General features: G+C 40.8%; 1 non-coding gene across 1 annotated transcript; it reads left to right on the top strand.

Annotated features, from left to right (window-relative positions):
• Positions 1–13,937: 13,937 nt before the first annotated feature.
• On the top strand, positions 13,938–14,043 carry LOC145071652 (small nucleolar RNA R71). Its single transcript, XR_013690659.1, has one exon. It is a non-coding gene; the product is annotated as a small nucleolar RNA R71 (small nucleolar RNA).
• Positions 14,044–14,790: the final 747 nt, after the last annotated feature.

The following is a 14,790-nucleotide window of genomic DNA, read 5'->3' on the forward strand; positions in this document are numbered from 1 at the left end:
AGAGTAAGGGCGTTTCGGTCTTTTATGGGAAATGGGTTTCATTCGAGAAGGTTTCGGACCGGGTTGTGTTGCTAGAAGCGTAGGGCTTCTCGCCACCTTTACGTCGATATAAAGTTCGTCGGGAACGGACTTAGAATAAAGGAGTTATTACACTTTGAAGATATTGACATTTATGTCCCATAATGGTAAAAGTTGACGAGGAAGGTCATGCAATCATTTTGGGACATGCGTGGGTACGCCCAGTGTAGGCTGGGTTATGCCCAGCGTAATAGAGTAAATGATCGCGGGTATATGGACGCGTATGCCCAACGTACTAGAGGTACACCCAGCGTACACTTAGAGTAAGTAAACCCTAATTTTAGGGCCAGCCACTATATAAAGAACATAAGGGATCAACCCCAGCCTCCTTATTTGTTCCCTTATCCTTAGAAAAACCCTAGGTAGCCGTTCCATCTCAATTGTTGGGTGTGTTTGGCCTTGTGGAGCTTAGTTTGGCAAAGAAAAGCTTAGAAAAAGAAAGAAGAGGTTGGCAAAGAAGGAACCTTGGTGGCTGGAGCTTGTAGATCTGAGATAGCATCACCTTTTGCAACTATCTGGAGGTATAAAGTTCACAACTTTCCTTGTAGAAGCATACATCTAGTTCTAGGGAGCTTTGGGATCTTTTTAGGTCCAAAGATTGGACCTTTATGGTGTAACTTCGTCCCAAAGCTTGGGATTGCCACCCTTAGAGCTAAAAATGTCCCATGAGCAGTAAAGTCTCGATTTTGATGGTCCTATTAATCCCATGCATGAGATATAGTTCCCTTTATGGATGTAGAAGATCACTTTGGAAGTTTGAGTGGGTTGGAGCCATATAAAGTCACCATGTAAATGACTTTATGGTTTAAGGCGTGAAATAAGACTTGGATCTGAGTTGGTAGCTTCTAAATCGAGTTATTCAGGTCTTAATAGAAAAAGGACTTAACAGGGGAATTACGCTGAGGGTATGTGCAGGTACGCCCAGCGTACTCAATATTTTGAATGTACGCTTAGCGTACATGGGGGCAGTGTTGCAAAACTCGGCCTACTCGGCCGAGTACTCGGCTGATTACTCGGAATCGGCCCTCCACCGAGGCGAGTAATGTCAACTCGGCCAAAAAACTCGGATTTAGTCAAAATCGGTCAAAAATCGGACAAACTCGGTCAAACTCGAGCCTACTCGGTCAAACTCGGTCATCTCGGTCAAACTCGGTCAAAGCGTCAAAATTGTCATAAAAAGAGAAAAAAATCAAGAATTTCAAGATTAATATGTATAATGCACTTAATGATTTATTATTTAACACAAACATGTGATTATTACTATGTATATATCTTAAATTTTCAGTAATTATCCACGTAGTGGGACAATTATGCGTATTTCAGTGTTTATGTATTCACATGTATCTAATTTTGGTTATATATTTCAATCAAATTATGATTTTATCTTATGATTTTGACATATATAATTTTGTAAAAAATATTTCTACATGAATTACCGAATCCGAGTACTCCCCGAGTACTCACTACTCCCCAGTCGGCCGAGCAGGTACCGAGTAGCGAGTTCTACAACCTTGCATGGGGGTACGCCCCACGTACTCTGTCTGTATGGATCATGAGTTTTTGGGCCGTGGTTTGGGGCATGTTTGGGTATTTGGGCCTTAGTGGGACATTAAAAATCATATTATATGGTCCAAGGAATATATTTTGAGCTTAGGCTAAGGCCTATTAAGGGATTGGGCCTAATGTAGCAAATGGGGCCATTAGTGGGTCACGAATGGGCTTGAGAAGTTTAGCTAGTGTTGGGCCTTAGCGATAGAACAGATTGGGTTAAGGGTAAAATGGTCAATTTACCCTTACAAGGATATTGTTTTGGGCGAAGTGTTATTATGGCATTGATAGTTCGGGGAGCTAGAGGAGCAGTAGTGCAGGGATTGTCAGATAGCAGCCAGAAGGGTACCAGCAGTGTTTCAGTAGTTCAAGGTGAGTTATCCTCACTATACCAAGGGTCTAAGGAACCAAGTCCGGCCTTTAAATTGTTATTTGAGTAATTGTTGTAGTGATATTTTAGTTTTATATTCTGCTAGAATGGATGCTTATATGCTAGTATGGTTGGTTAGATCAGCATCCTGGTAGACTTAATGTGGCTATGCTTAGTGACCTGTAGCCGGTCGGCCTGTCTCTGTGCTGGTAGGAGATTGCCTATGATATGTGCCCATGTTTGAGCAGTTGTAGAGGGTATTCCATCCCGGTAGGATGATAGGGCCCTTGTATGTAGTTTATGTGGACTATTATGTGATTATCTGATAAGTGCACATGTTTGTTAGTATGTGGGCATTACAACCCGATGGTTGTGGTCCAGGAGTATTCCATCTAGGTAGGATTATTGGACTTGTAGTAGGTTGGCATTCCAACCCGATGGTTGAGTGCATGGGGTATTCCATCATGAGGGATGATTGGACCTATAGTAGTGGTTGTTGTGTGTGTAGGAGTATGGGCATTCCAACCCGATGGTTGTGGGCCGAGAGTATTCCATACTGGTGGGATGATTGGACTCGTGGTATGTTGGTATTCCAACCCGACGGTTGAGGGCCAGGAGTACTCCAACCTGATGGTTGATCAGACCCATTGTATGTTGTTTATTGTTGTATGTGTATGGGTATTTTGGGGGAGCTCACTAAGGTTTCGAGCTTACGGTTTTAGTTTATTGTTTCAGGTACATCAGGTGATTGTGGTAAGGCAAAGGCATGATCTTACCGCTCCTCATATTTGATGACATTCTGATATTGTTCTGGGGATACTCTGATGTTTAAAATTGTTTTGCAAACAAGTTGTATTAACTTAATGTTTTTTTAATGGATTAAAATGTTTTAAATTGGCTTCAATTTTATGGATGTTACAAGTTGGTATCAGAGCCTTGGTTTAAGTGAATTGGAGGAACATTAGACTGAATCCAGTCTCAAATCAAGGAAAGATTTTTAAAATGGTTTTCGAATGGTTTTCAAAATAAGTAAAGGAGGATGCAGAGGGTACGATCAGCTAGAGCCTGTAAGTAGACCCCAAAATACCATACAAGTTATTTAATTATGTGATATGTTAGAACAACATGCTAGTGCTAGGCTAGGGATCTTCAGTAATTGCATGATAGAATTGTTCGATTATGTGATGCCTGCTAGCCTAGGGTTTCCTTATGTGAGATACTTAGTATTCCTCTAGGAGTGAGGATTAAGCGCTCTGCATGTGTGTGTATGTTTAGGGCGCTGTGGTGATACTTGAGACAAATATGGGTAGGTGTGGAAGGTAGTATGGGCCCGTACTACTGAAAGCACAGGACCCATACGCATATCAAGGAAGTCAAAACCCCTCGGGTGTTGGTTAGAAGTTAGTTCCCGAGCCGTTATTATGAGTATCCGAAGATCTTTTCGGTGTACTGCAGTATGGTGATTACGAGAGGCTTCGAGGCAGGATCTAGGTCAGAATCAGGATCAGGAGAGAGTGGTCAGGGTGGATCAACACCACCCAAGGTTATTGGTCAGATGAGGACGAATGAGTTGGATGCTAAGATTCGTGATATCATGCATGATGATGTTGCTGCTATGTTCCGAGCTGAGTTGTCAGAGTTGTTTGGGTCGATCAAGACAGCCATAGTTGAGTACTTCGATGAGCGCTATGCAGCTCTCGCGGAGACAGTTGCCGCAACAACCGTAATGGCTGTAGCAGCAGCAAGAGGAGGAGTCGGTCGGGGCTTTCAGTATTGGGACTTCAAAAATACGAAGCCCCCTACTTTAGATGGGGTTCAAGATCCGATCGTTGCTATGAGATGGTTGTCATACGTGGAGGGATGTTTCTTCATGTGTTCATGCCCTGCTGATCAGAGGATGAGGTGTGCTCTGAACCTGTTGAGGCTCGGTGCAAAGGATTTGTGGAGGTTGACAACGAGATCATATTCTGATACGCAGTGAGCTGCCGTTACTTGGGATCAGTTCCAAGACATGTTCAGTACTCGTTATGATCCGCGGGTTGATTGGGAGAGATTGGCTCAGGAGTTTCTGGAGTTGAAGCAGAATTCTGAGTCGGTGACAGAGATCACCAGGATGTTTACGGAAAAGGCGTTGTTTTTCCCCGAGTTTGCTTCGGAGAAGGCTCAGATGATCCAATATCTAAGCATGCTCAAGAAAGATTCGACAGTTCGTTTCTACGCAGAGATGTGATACTTTGTAGGAGTTACAGGAGGCCTCCAGGCGATGCGAGTTAGAAATCGATCTCCAGTTAAGAGAGCAGAAGCAGGCCCCGGTGCAGTCGCAGCCTGCACCGAAACAGTCGAGGGTCGTTGATTATCGATAGGGAGGTCATAGGAGTCGCACTTGTGGGAAGTACGGAAAGGTACATGAAGGAAGTTGTCATTCTTCTTATGGGTGCCACAAGTGTGGAAAGGAGGGCTACATAGCTAGGGATTGCAGGCAGTAGGCTCCAACTGCCGGAGTTTGACTTTGTTATCATTATGATCAGGTGGGCCATATGAAGGCCCAATGGCCTCTACTGGCTGACAGGCCAGTGCAGACCCCAACACCAACCACTTTGAGACTTATTGACGGGGGGCAGGGTCGAGCAGAGCCTCCAAAGGCATCAGGGCGTGCCTATCAGCTTGTGAGCGAGGAGGTCGGGACAACGCCATAGGTGATAGCCGGTATGTCTTTTCTTTTATATCTTGATCATGTTATTATTCTGAGATTGTTTGTTTCCTGCATGAGTTATTAGAGTAGAGTATATGCTTGTAAGAAGTTCTTATTGAGAGATTATAGAGGGGTAGTATCCGATGATGCATTTAAGAGAAGGAGAGGTCATGATCTAGAGATTCGGAGTCATCAGTAGGAACTCAGATCCTTCGAAGTTCGTTGTCTCGGATTTGGACGATTGGGTCGCGTACCAGATTCGCTGCTGGTAGATAGTAGTTAGTGCTCTAAGTGGGGGAGAATTTTAAATTATCGGATGGAGCGTTGTTTTGAAGGATGTCGCCTGATGCAATTTGGATGTCAGTTCATGAGTGGTGCGATGAGGCGGTCCAGTTATGGTAAGAACCCTGCTTGTATTCTGGATCTTTGAGCGAGCAGTGGGGATACTGCTACGCTATAGCAATCACTAGGATTGTTCCCATGTGTCGAAAATGATGAGGGGCATGTGGAAGACTCTTTATGGATTGTAAGTTATGCAATCAGTTTCTAAGTATATATGCGTGTTATGGGATAGCAACGTGCTCCACGAGTGGATGATGTAGAGTGAGTTTCTGACATTTCGGCACCGACTAATGATGCGAAGTCATGGTTTAGGTCTCCTTGGAAGGGGAGAAGGTGAGTAGCTCCAGATTGGATATTTAGACAGAGGAGGTAGAGATAGCAGAGTTGATAGACTTAGGAGCAGTCTAGACCGGTGCTGAGGACCATGTGAGGATATTTCATTCGTAGGTTGTAGACCTAGAGATCGCGATAGTAATGTTCCCTGTCGTGGTACGTTTGGAGTAGACGTGATGACGAGATTCGAGTGAGTTGCACTCGGTTCAGTCGAATCAGAGTAGTTTTGAGGAAGCTTCAAGGTTGGATCCTTGGACTTCAATTATGATTGTAGACTTGGGGTATGTGTGTAGTGGTATGCAAATCTAGGGTATTCCATCATGAGAATGATCGGACCCTATGATTGATTGGACCTGATGTGTTTCGTATTCCAACCCGAGGGTTGATTGGGCCAAACATGTGTGGGGATATGAGGGGTATTCCATCCTAGGGATGAGAGGACCCATCGTAGGCATGCCTGGTATTCCAGCCTGACACTGATTGGGCCAGGTGCGAGTGATGGTTTTTGTGACGGTATTGTTGTATGTATGTTTGGGTATGAGTTGAAAGAGAGCAAGTGTTGTCGGCAGCAGAATATGACCCGTGGTTCTGTTTTCGGGTCGGAAGCTCAGGTTCCCACGGTTGAGTAGTTCTTTTGATAGCGATGGGAAGAGGGTAGGTGATGGTTAATCTGGGTGGCCTGTCAGGGAGACAGATCCAATCTAACTTTCTAAGTAAAGGGTATTTCGGGGATGTAGGTATTCGATACTGCATGAGAATGAGTAACTATCTCTTCAAGTTGGAGTTCCAGTGGGGTTAGCCTCCCTTGGAGATCTTCACGCTTTAGGGGCGTGAATGTGCATTTCGGAATTTTGGGTAGCCAGAATTGGCAATTGACGATTTCAAGGGCCAAATCATATTTAAGTGGGGGAGAACTGTAACGCCCTGTTCTAAAAGTAATTATTTATGGATTCCTGATATCAAGAGTAAGGGCGTTTCGGTCTTTTATGGGCAATGGGTTTCATTCGAGAAGGTTTCGGACCTTGGTGTGTTCCTAGAAGCGTAAGGCTTCTCGCTACCTTTACATGGATATAAAGTCCGTCAGGAACAGACATAGAATAAAGGAGTTATGACACTTTGAAGATATTGACATTTATGGACCTTAATGGAAAATTTTGACGAGAAAGGCCATGCATGCATTTTGGGACACGCGTGGGTACGCCCAACGTAGGCTGGGTTACGCCCAGCGTAACAGAGTAAATGATCGCGGGTACAAGGACGCGTACGCCCAGCGTACACTCAGATTCATTAAACCCTAATTTTAGGGCCAGCCACTATATAAAGAACATAAGTGATCAACCCCAGCCTCGTTATCTGTTCGCTTATCCTCAGAAAAACCCTAGGTAGCCGTTCCATCTCCATTGTTGGGTGTGTTTTTCCTTGTGGAGCTTAGTTTGGAAAAGAAAAGCTTAGAAGAAGAAAGAAGAGGTTGGCAAAGAAGGAACCTTGGTGGCTGGAGCTTGTAGATCTGAGATAGAATCACCGTTTGCAAATATTTCGAGGTATAAAGTTCACAACTTTCCTTGTAGAAGCGTACATCTAGTTCTAGGGAGCTTTGGGATCTTTTTCAGTCCAAAGATTGGACCTTTATGGTGTAACTTCATCCCAAAGCTTGGGATTGCCACGCTTAGAGCTAAAAATGTCCCATGAGCAGTAATGTCTCGATTTTGATGGTCCTATTAAGGCCATGAATGAGATCTAGTTCCCTTTATGGATGTAGAAGATCACTTTGGAAGTTTGAGTGGGTTGGAGCCATATAAAGTCACCAAGTCAGTGACTTTATGGTTTAAGGCATGAAATAAGACTTAGATCTGAGTTGGTAGCTTATGAATCGAGGTATTTAGCTCTTAAAAGAAAAAGGACTTAACAGGGGAATTACGTTGAGCGTACATGCAGGTACACCCAACGTACTAACCATTTTTCCTGTACTCTTAGCGTACATCAGGGTACGCCCCGCGTACTCTGTCTGTATGGATCATGAGTTTTTGGGCCATGGTTTGGGGCATGTTTGGGTATTTAGGCCTTAGTGGGCCATAAGAAATCTTATTAGAAGGGCCAAGGAATATATTTTGGGCTTAGGGTGAGGCCCATTAAGGTATTGGGCCTAATGTAGCAAATTGGGCCATTAGTGGGTCACTAGTGGGTTGGGAAGCTTACCTAGTGTTGGGCCTTTCATTTTATGGTGTTGGGCCTTAGTCATGGACCAGATTGGGTTAAGGGTAAAATGGTCAATTTACCGTTAGAAGGATATCGTTTTGAGCTAAGTGTTATTGTGGCATTGATAGTTCGGGGAGCTAGAGGAGCAGCAGTGCACGGATTGTCAGATAGTAGCCAGAAGGGTACCAACAGTGTTTCAGTAGTTCAAGGTGAGTTATCCTCACTATACCAAAGGTCTAAGGCACCAAGGTCGGCCCTTTGAATTGTTATTTGAGTAATTGCTATAGTGATATTTTAGTTTGGTATTCTACTAGAATGGATGATTATATGCTGGTAGGGTTGGTTAGATCGCCATCTTGGTAGAATGGATGTGGCTATGCTTAGTGACCTGTAGCTGGTCGTACTGTTTGTGTGCTGGTAGGAGATTACCTGTGATATGTGCGCATGTTTAACAAGTTTTAGAGGGTCTTCCATCCTGGTAGGATGATAGGGCCCTAGTATGTAGTTTATGTTCACTATTATGTGATTATTTTATAAGTGCACATGTTTGTTAGTATGTGGGCATTCCAACCTGATGGTTGTGGGCCAGGAGTACTCAATCCAGGTAGGATGATTGGACTTGTAGTAGGTTAACATTCCAACCCGATGGTTGAGGGCTTGGGGTATTCCATCCTAAGGGATGATTGGACCCATAGTAGTGGTTGTTGTATGTGTAGGAGTACGGTCATTCCAACCCGATGGTTGTGGGCCAAGAGTATTCCATCCTGATGGGATGATTGGACTCGTGGTATCCAACCCGATGGTTGAAGGCCACGGGTATTCCAACCTGATGGTTGACCGGACCCATTGTATGCTGTTTATTGATGTATGTGTATGGTTATGTTGTTGGAATACTGTCTAAGGCTGTAACTATATTTGGCAAGTATTTGACCCGGTTGTGCATGGTCCTTTTGGGTTTCCTTCACCATAGCAACTTGACAGGATGATTTATAATGAGAGATGAAATATTATTAATATATTATGAGAATAATATAAGGCATAATAATATTGTTATTTGATTAATATAAGTCATAAATTAATTAGGAATTAATTTGGTGACTTAAAAAGGTTAATTGAATAAAGGGGCATAAACTGTCGAATGTGTGATATATTTTGGGCTATGAATCTTTATGGATAAGAGGGTGGACAATTTTAGGGTTTGGAAGAGCCTAGAAATCGTCCAAGGCCTAGTCTAGAGGGATTATTGGATTGCTTAGGGCCTAAGTAATTCAATTAGGGTTTAAGGTGTAACCCTAGTAGCCAATAGAATATATAGACCCTTTGGGTGGAGGAAATCGGCACTATTGCATCTCAAGAAACCCTAGAGCCGATTTTCTCATCCTCCACTCTCTCTATTCTCATCCTCTTGCTAGTTGGTGTTTGTAAGCCTTTAGAGGAGTGACAATTGTGACCCTAAGCTCCAAAGACAAGAAGATTCAAGCAAGCAATTCAAGGTAATCCTTCAGATCTGTTTTCATATGTTATGATTTGAATGTTTTTCATTAGATCTATCAATCAAAGTCTTGAATATATTGCATGTTCAATTAGAGAAACCTAGATCCAAGCATTAGGGTTTGTATGTGCACATAGGAATGTTCTTATGGCTCAAACCCATCATATGTGTGTATGGGTATTTTGGGGAAACTCACTAAGCTTTCGAGCTTATGGTTTTAGTTTATTGTTTCAGGTACATCAGGTGATCGTGGCAAGGCAAAGGCGTGATCATACCACTCCTCATATTCATGACTTTCTAATTTGGTTATGGGGATACTCTGATGTTTAAAACTGTTTTGAAAACAAATTGTATTAACTTAATGGTTTTTGAATGGATTAAAATGTTTTAAATTGGCTAAAATTTTATGGATGTTACATAATCAAAGTAATTTACAACCATTTCATTAAAAAGAAATTTTTTACAAAGTATGTGGTTCACATAACATAGACTACAAAATAAATAACAAAACAAGACTTGAAGCTCTACTGCTCCATCTTCTGAATCCCGATACGTGTACTTGTCTACTGGTCTCCTAAGAATACAAGTTATTTTGAAAGAATAGATCAGCATTTAAGATGGTGAGTTCATAAGATTTTAGTGATGTAACTAAGTTGTAGAAAGTTGTAAGTTCTTTTTAGAAAAGTTTGCTTGTTCCTCCAGAAAATCCTATATTTCCTGCTTTAATAAAAGATAAGTAAAAAAAATGACTCTACAATCCTTTCTATGAATACTAAATGGATACAAGTTATATAAAACCCAAAGTAAACAAACAATCGGTTGTGTGTATCTTCCCTAAGCCCACAACCAAATAAGGAATATGAAATAAGGCAGAAGGTAGACATCCCATTGTTTGTTAGATCTTCGTTATATATAACCCTAGTGTATTCACTTGGTACTCACGGAGTTAACTGTAATAGTTCCTTTATATTTGATGAAAAGATTTTTTAAGAAAACCCTTATTTCTTTTATGTAAAAATGGTAACCGCGGTGGTTTCTTCTATAATCAATTAGTTTATACCAGCTATATGTAGTCTAATATCAAATAGATAGTTAATTGTGTGAATCTGCCCTAAGCCCACAACCAAACAAGGAACAGGAAATGAGGCGGAAAGCACACATCCAACTACCCATCGGGTATTACTTATATATAAACCTGATGTATAAACTAAGGTATTATGGAGTTAACCCCCTAAGGTCCTTTAAGTTTATACTGGTTTAATAAAATGGATTAAACCCTTTTACTGGTAAGTTTCTAGTTTCGTATATCAAATGTTAATTGAAAAGTTTGTTTTGTACTAGAAAACGGTGCATTGAATTAGTGTCCTATGACCTGGCCCATACCTGGTACTCCTTATGATTACTTGGTGCATACGGAATATATATATATATATATATATATATATATATATATATATATATATATATATATATATATACAAAGCTAAGATCAAATAGATAGTAGACTAGGTGAATCTGCTCTAAGCCCATAATAAAACAAGGAATAGGAAATTAAGCGGAATGCACACATCTCACTACCGGTCGGATCCGATTAATATATATCCCTGGTTTATAGACTAAGGAATCATAAAGTTAGCATTATAGGCCCCCTTTCTACTGAATGTACTAAACTCGACTGTTCTGTTTGTCATTTTACTACTAAGTTATTCTTGCACTTTAAAAACTGAGTTTTGTTAAACTATAAAGTAACATAACTTTAAAAGAGTTTTTGAAATGTTTTGATAACTTATAAAAGACATAAGCAATCTATTCAAAGGTGTTTATAAACAAAACAGTTAGACAATTATCATTGTGTTCAACTTGTCCCCCCCCCCCCCCCTTAAAAGCATTTAAAATCGTTAAAAGGTTCATTATAGGCGTATGAACTCACCTTATGTAGGTGATTCACACGAATATGCACATAAGGATGAGATGTTCCACGAATGAAGTCCCGAGACAAAAACGAGTCCTAAATGACATAGATGGCATGTATTGGCATGAATATAGTGTTTAGAAGCAACTATATGCAAGGAAACACCCTTGAGACTATGACACACTTGGGCCAAGTGTTAGAATCACATGTAATTCATCTAAGGATGTTTAACGCCACTAAATGGTGTTTACAGCCATGAAGTTTACGGCCATAAACGCATGGTAAAATGTGCATAAAAGGGTGTTTGAATGGTAGGGAAGCTTGTGGGACCATTGCTCCACAAGAGGATGAGAAAAACTAACATTTTAAGGAGTTGTTGAGGTGTTTATGACCACACCAAAAGTGTATGGCAGTAAACTCTCCAAATGGTGTCTTTTTGGGTCTTAAAGGAAAGGGTTTTCAAAGGTTCATGTGTTCCAAAGGATAGCTAGTTTCTAGAAATGTTTAGGGCTCAATACTTGACAAAACTAGGGTTTACGGCCAAGGGAGATTCCATGGTCGTAAACTCTTGGTATTTATGCATAGAAGGTTGATTCAAGACTATGATCTAGTGATTAACATGCCTAACTAGATGATACATGCAAAACTCACACTTTTGAGAGCCTTTGAGAAGTTTACAGCCACCAAGAACAAGTGTGTGTTCTTGGTGAAAGTTGAAGATCTAGCCAAAAGTTGATTTCCATGGATGAAATCAAAGGGTGGTTCATGAGTAAGAAGGAAAACAACAACTAGAGGGAAGAATCACTTACTTTTGAGAAGATCGAGAGTGAATATCTCGATGATACTTGAGAGAAAAGTGAAGTGTTCTTGAGGTGAAAGTGTAAGAATGAAGGAAAAGTGAAGGGAAGGAGACTTATAGGGGGAGTTTATGGCCAGCCTTGAGTTTACGGCTGTAAACTCATGATTCATGGCCTTGAACTCCTTTTTGATGGAGCTTAGGCTTGAATGTTGCACAGTGACTTTAGCAGGTACTTCCTAACACTTATTCCTTAAGTGTACTAGGTTAAAACTCCTTAGAATGACCTTTAACAAGGCTAGAACTCATTAGAAATGAGTCTGACACTCAGTTGAGTTGAATGGTTGGAACTTACAAGGCAAAAATTTTCGGGTTGTGAGCTTTGAAGGCTCACGTCGTGAGCTTTGAATAGTAAATGAGGATGATAAGTCTGAACGTTGGCTGAATTTTTCTGTTCAGACCCATCCCACGTCGTGAGCTTTGAAGGCTCACATCGTGATCTCGATGTTTCACCAATAATTTTCTCTTCGAGTTTTGACTTTTTCGCCCTCGATCCGGACTGCTGCGAAGCTTCTAAAAACTCAGAAATATCATCTTCTTCAGTTTCAACCACCACGACGTTTGATTGAGTCTTCTTGTTAGGAAATTGTGGAGATAATCTTTCATTCACCAAAGTTGTTTGACCAAGTTGGGCTTTGAGATATTTTATCGATGCTTGATGATTTCTTAATAATGCGTGCAGGTCAATCATCATAGCTTCTTGATCTTTCATCATGGCTTGTTAATCCTTCATAATCATCCTTTGATCATTAATAGCTACATCTATCTCATCATGTCTCTTTTCTTAAGCCTCCATAAAACGAGCTAACATGGTCTCTAAGTCAACTTTCTTTTCAGCTGGTGGTTGTTTCTTTTGGTAGAAGCCTCGATCGGTCTGCCTATATTTTTCTTCTTTTTGCTTATTGTATTCTTCATTTGGAAACCACTCCTTCTTTGGTTTTCTCCAGTCCTCATCATATTTATCTCCACTCGAGCAGCAAACTTGAGCCTTTTTGTTCCCATTATCATCTAAGTAGCAGTCTTTAGTCAAGTGTGTGTTAGATAAGGTGTCTAAGTCCATAACTATTTCTTGTATGTACTTGACCCGACTCGGCATGGTCCATTTGGGTTGCATGGCATCATGCATATGGATAGACTAAATGAGAGAATTAACACTTATGGTTTATTAATATATTATAATTTCTAATATATTAATAGTATTATTTAATTAGTATTGATCAAGAATTAATCTAGAATTAATTAAGTGATCAAATGGTGACTAATTAAATATATGGGTTGATTATGTAAATCATCCATAACTTATATAGTGGGCTAAAAGGCTCCATGGATAATCAAGTTGGGTTAAACCCATTGGATGCTCCATGGAGGCTCCATGGGAGTTACAAACCCATGGGTCATGGAAATGAAGAGTCATGCCACATTAATATTTATATGGTGTAACCCTAGATGTGACACACTATATAAAGAACATCATACTCGCCAAAATCCACGACACATAGTGACAAGAGGGCTTGACCGATTTTTGAGTGTTACACATTCTCTCAAAGTTATTCCAAAGCAATTGGTGTTGTGTGAAGCATTTGAGGCATCGCACTTGGGGTGCTAGGCTCTCAAGGTTTCAAGGAATCATAACAACAACAAGGTATGTGTTTCTAGCTATCTTTTATATTATAATGTTCCTGATGTATGCTAGATAGGTTTATGAACCTTGGAAAAAGTATTTTGCATGTATCTTAGACAAACATAGATCCAAGGTTTTCTAGGGTTGCATGTACACTTAGGAGTGTTATAATTGCTCAAAACCCATCAGTGTGGACCACTGCATCTTTCACATCCAAATCTAATTGCATAAATTGACTAGTCCATCTTTGTCGTCCTCTGGTCCATAGTATTCAACATTGCTAGCACAACAGCCATGTCTTTTGATGTTTCACTACCAATTACCCTTGTCCCATCATGTCTTGGATTATGCTACTCACGAGAATGCTTGGAGAATTCTTCAATTAACTCCTTAATTTCGCCAAGATTTTTCTTAGTAAGCAGTCTGTGGGAATCAAGGAGTTGCCTCGTCATGACATCACCCCGTCATAGAATATAGACACTTCTTGTTGTATGTTAAGGTCATTTTGAGATCCATTCTTAGTAAACCTTTATATCGCTCCCATGCCTCATCAAGTGACTCACCTGGTTGTTGCTCAAAGTTAGTTATTTCCCTCTTGAGTTTAGATATCTTTGATGGTGGGCATAATTGTTTTAGGAATTTCTCACGCATCTGTGCCCAAGTAGTAATTGCACCAGGTGGAAGTGCCTTCAACTATCCTTCGAAGCTCCCTTAAAAATGACGGGAAGCATCCTTAACAAGACTGTCTCTCTAGGAAGATCCGGGACATTAAAATAGTTCAATGACATTGACCTCATCTAAGTGTTTGTAAGCATCCTCATGATCCGTCCTGGAAATGGTACATCCTTCAGCACAGTAAGAATGTGTCCTTTTAACTTGAATGTTGTTGCTGCTGGAATTGCAGGTTGTACAAAACTGTGGCCAACACCGTCTCTGATTCGCTTCTTGTATGTTGCCATGGAGATATTCGCAATGTTTTCCATTTCATTTTCTGGCTTGTCTTTGGGTTCACTCTTTTCTAGTTCAAACTCGGGTTCGGATTCTTGTGGACTAGGTATAAGATCAAAACCTTCAACCTTACTTTTGTCCTTCGAAGATATACTTGACTCACCTACGTTCTTCCCTTTCTTCTTTCTAAATAATCATTTAAGATCTTTGAAAGGTGTCTTCCTTGGTGTTTGGTTTACTCCTTCGTCCTTGTTCGTATTTTTGTGAAGGGCTGACTCAGGATCTTCAAGCAGTGGCACCAATGATGTGTTGGATCCTCGGGTCATGAACTGCAATAAAAACCAAAATAAAAATGTAAATCTGAACAAAAACTAACTAAAAATTGCCTACTGACTGGCCACC

This window comes from Lactuca serriola, chromosome 8, assembly GCF_051521515.1.
Source record: "Lactuca serriola cultivar US96UC23 chromosome 8, Lser_US96UC23_V15, whole genome shotgun sequence".
Classification (NCBI taxonomy): Eukaryota; Viridiplantae; Streptophyta; class Magnoliopsida; order Asterales; family Asteraceae; genus Lactuca; species Lactuca serriola.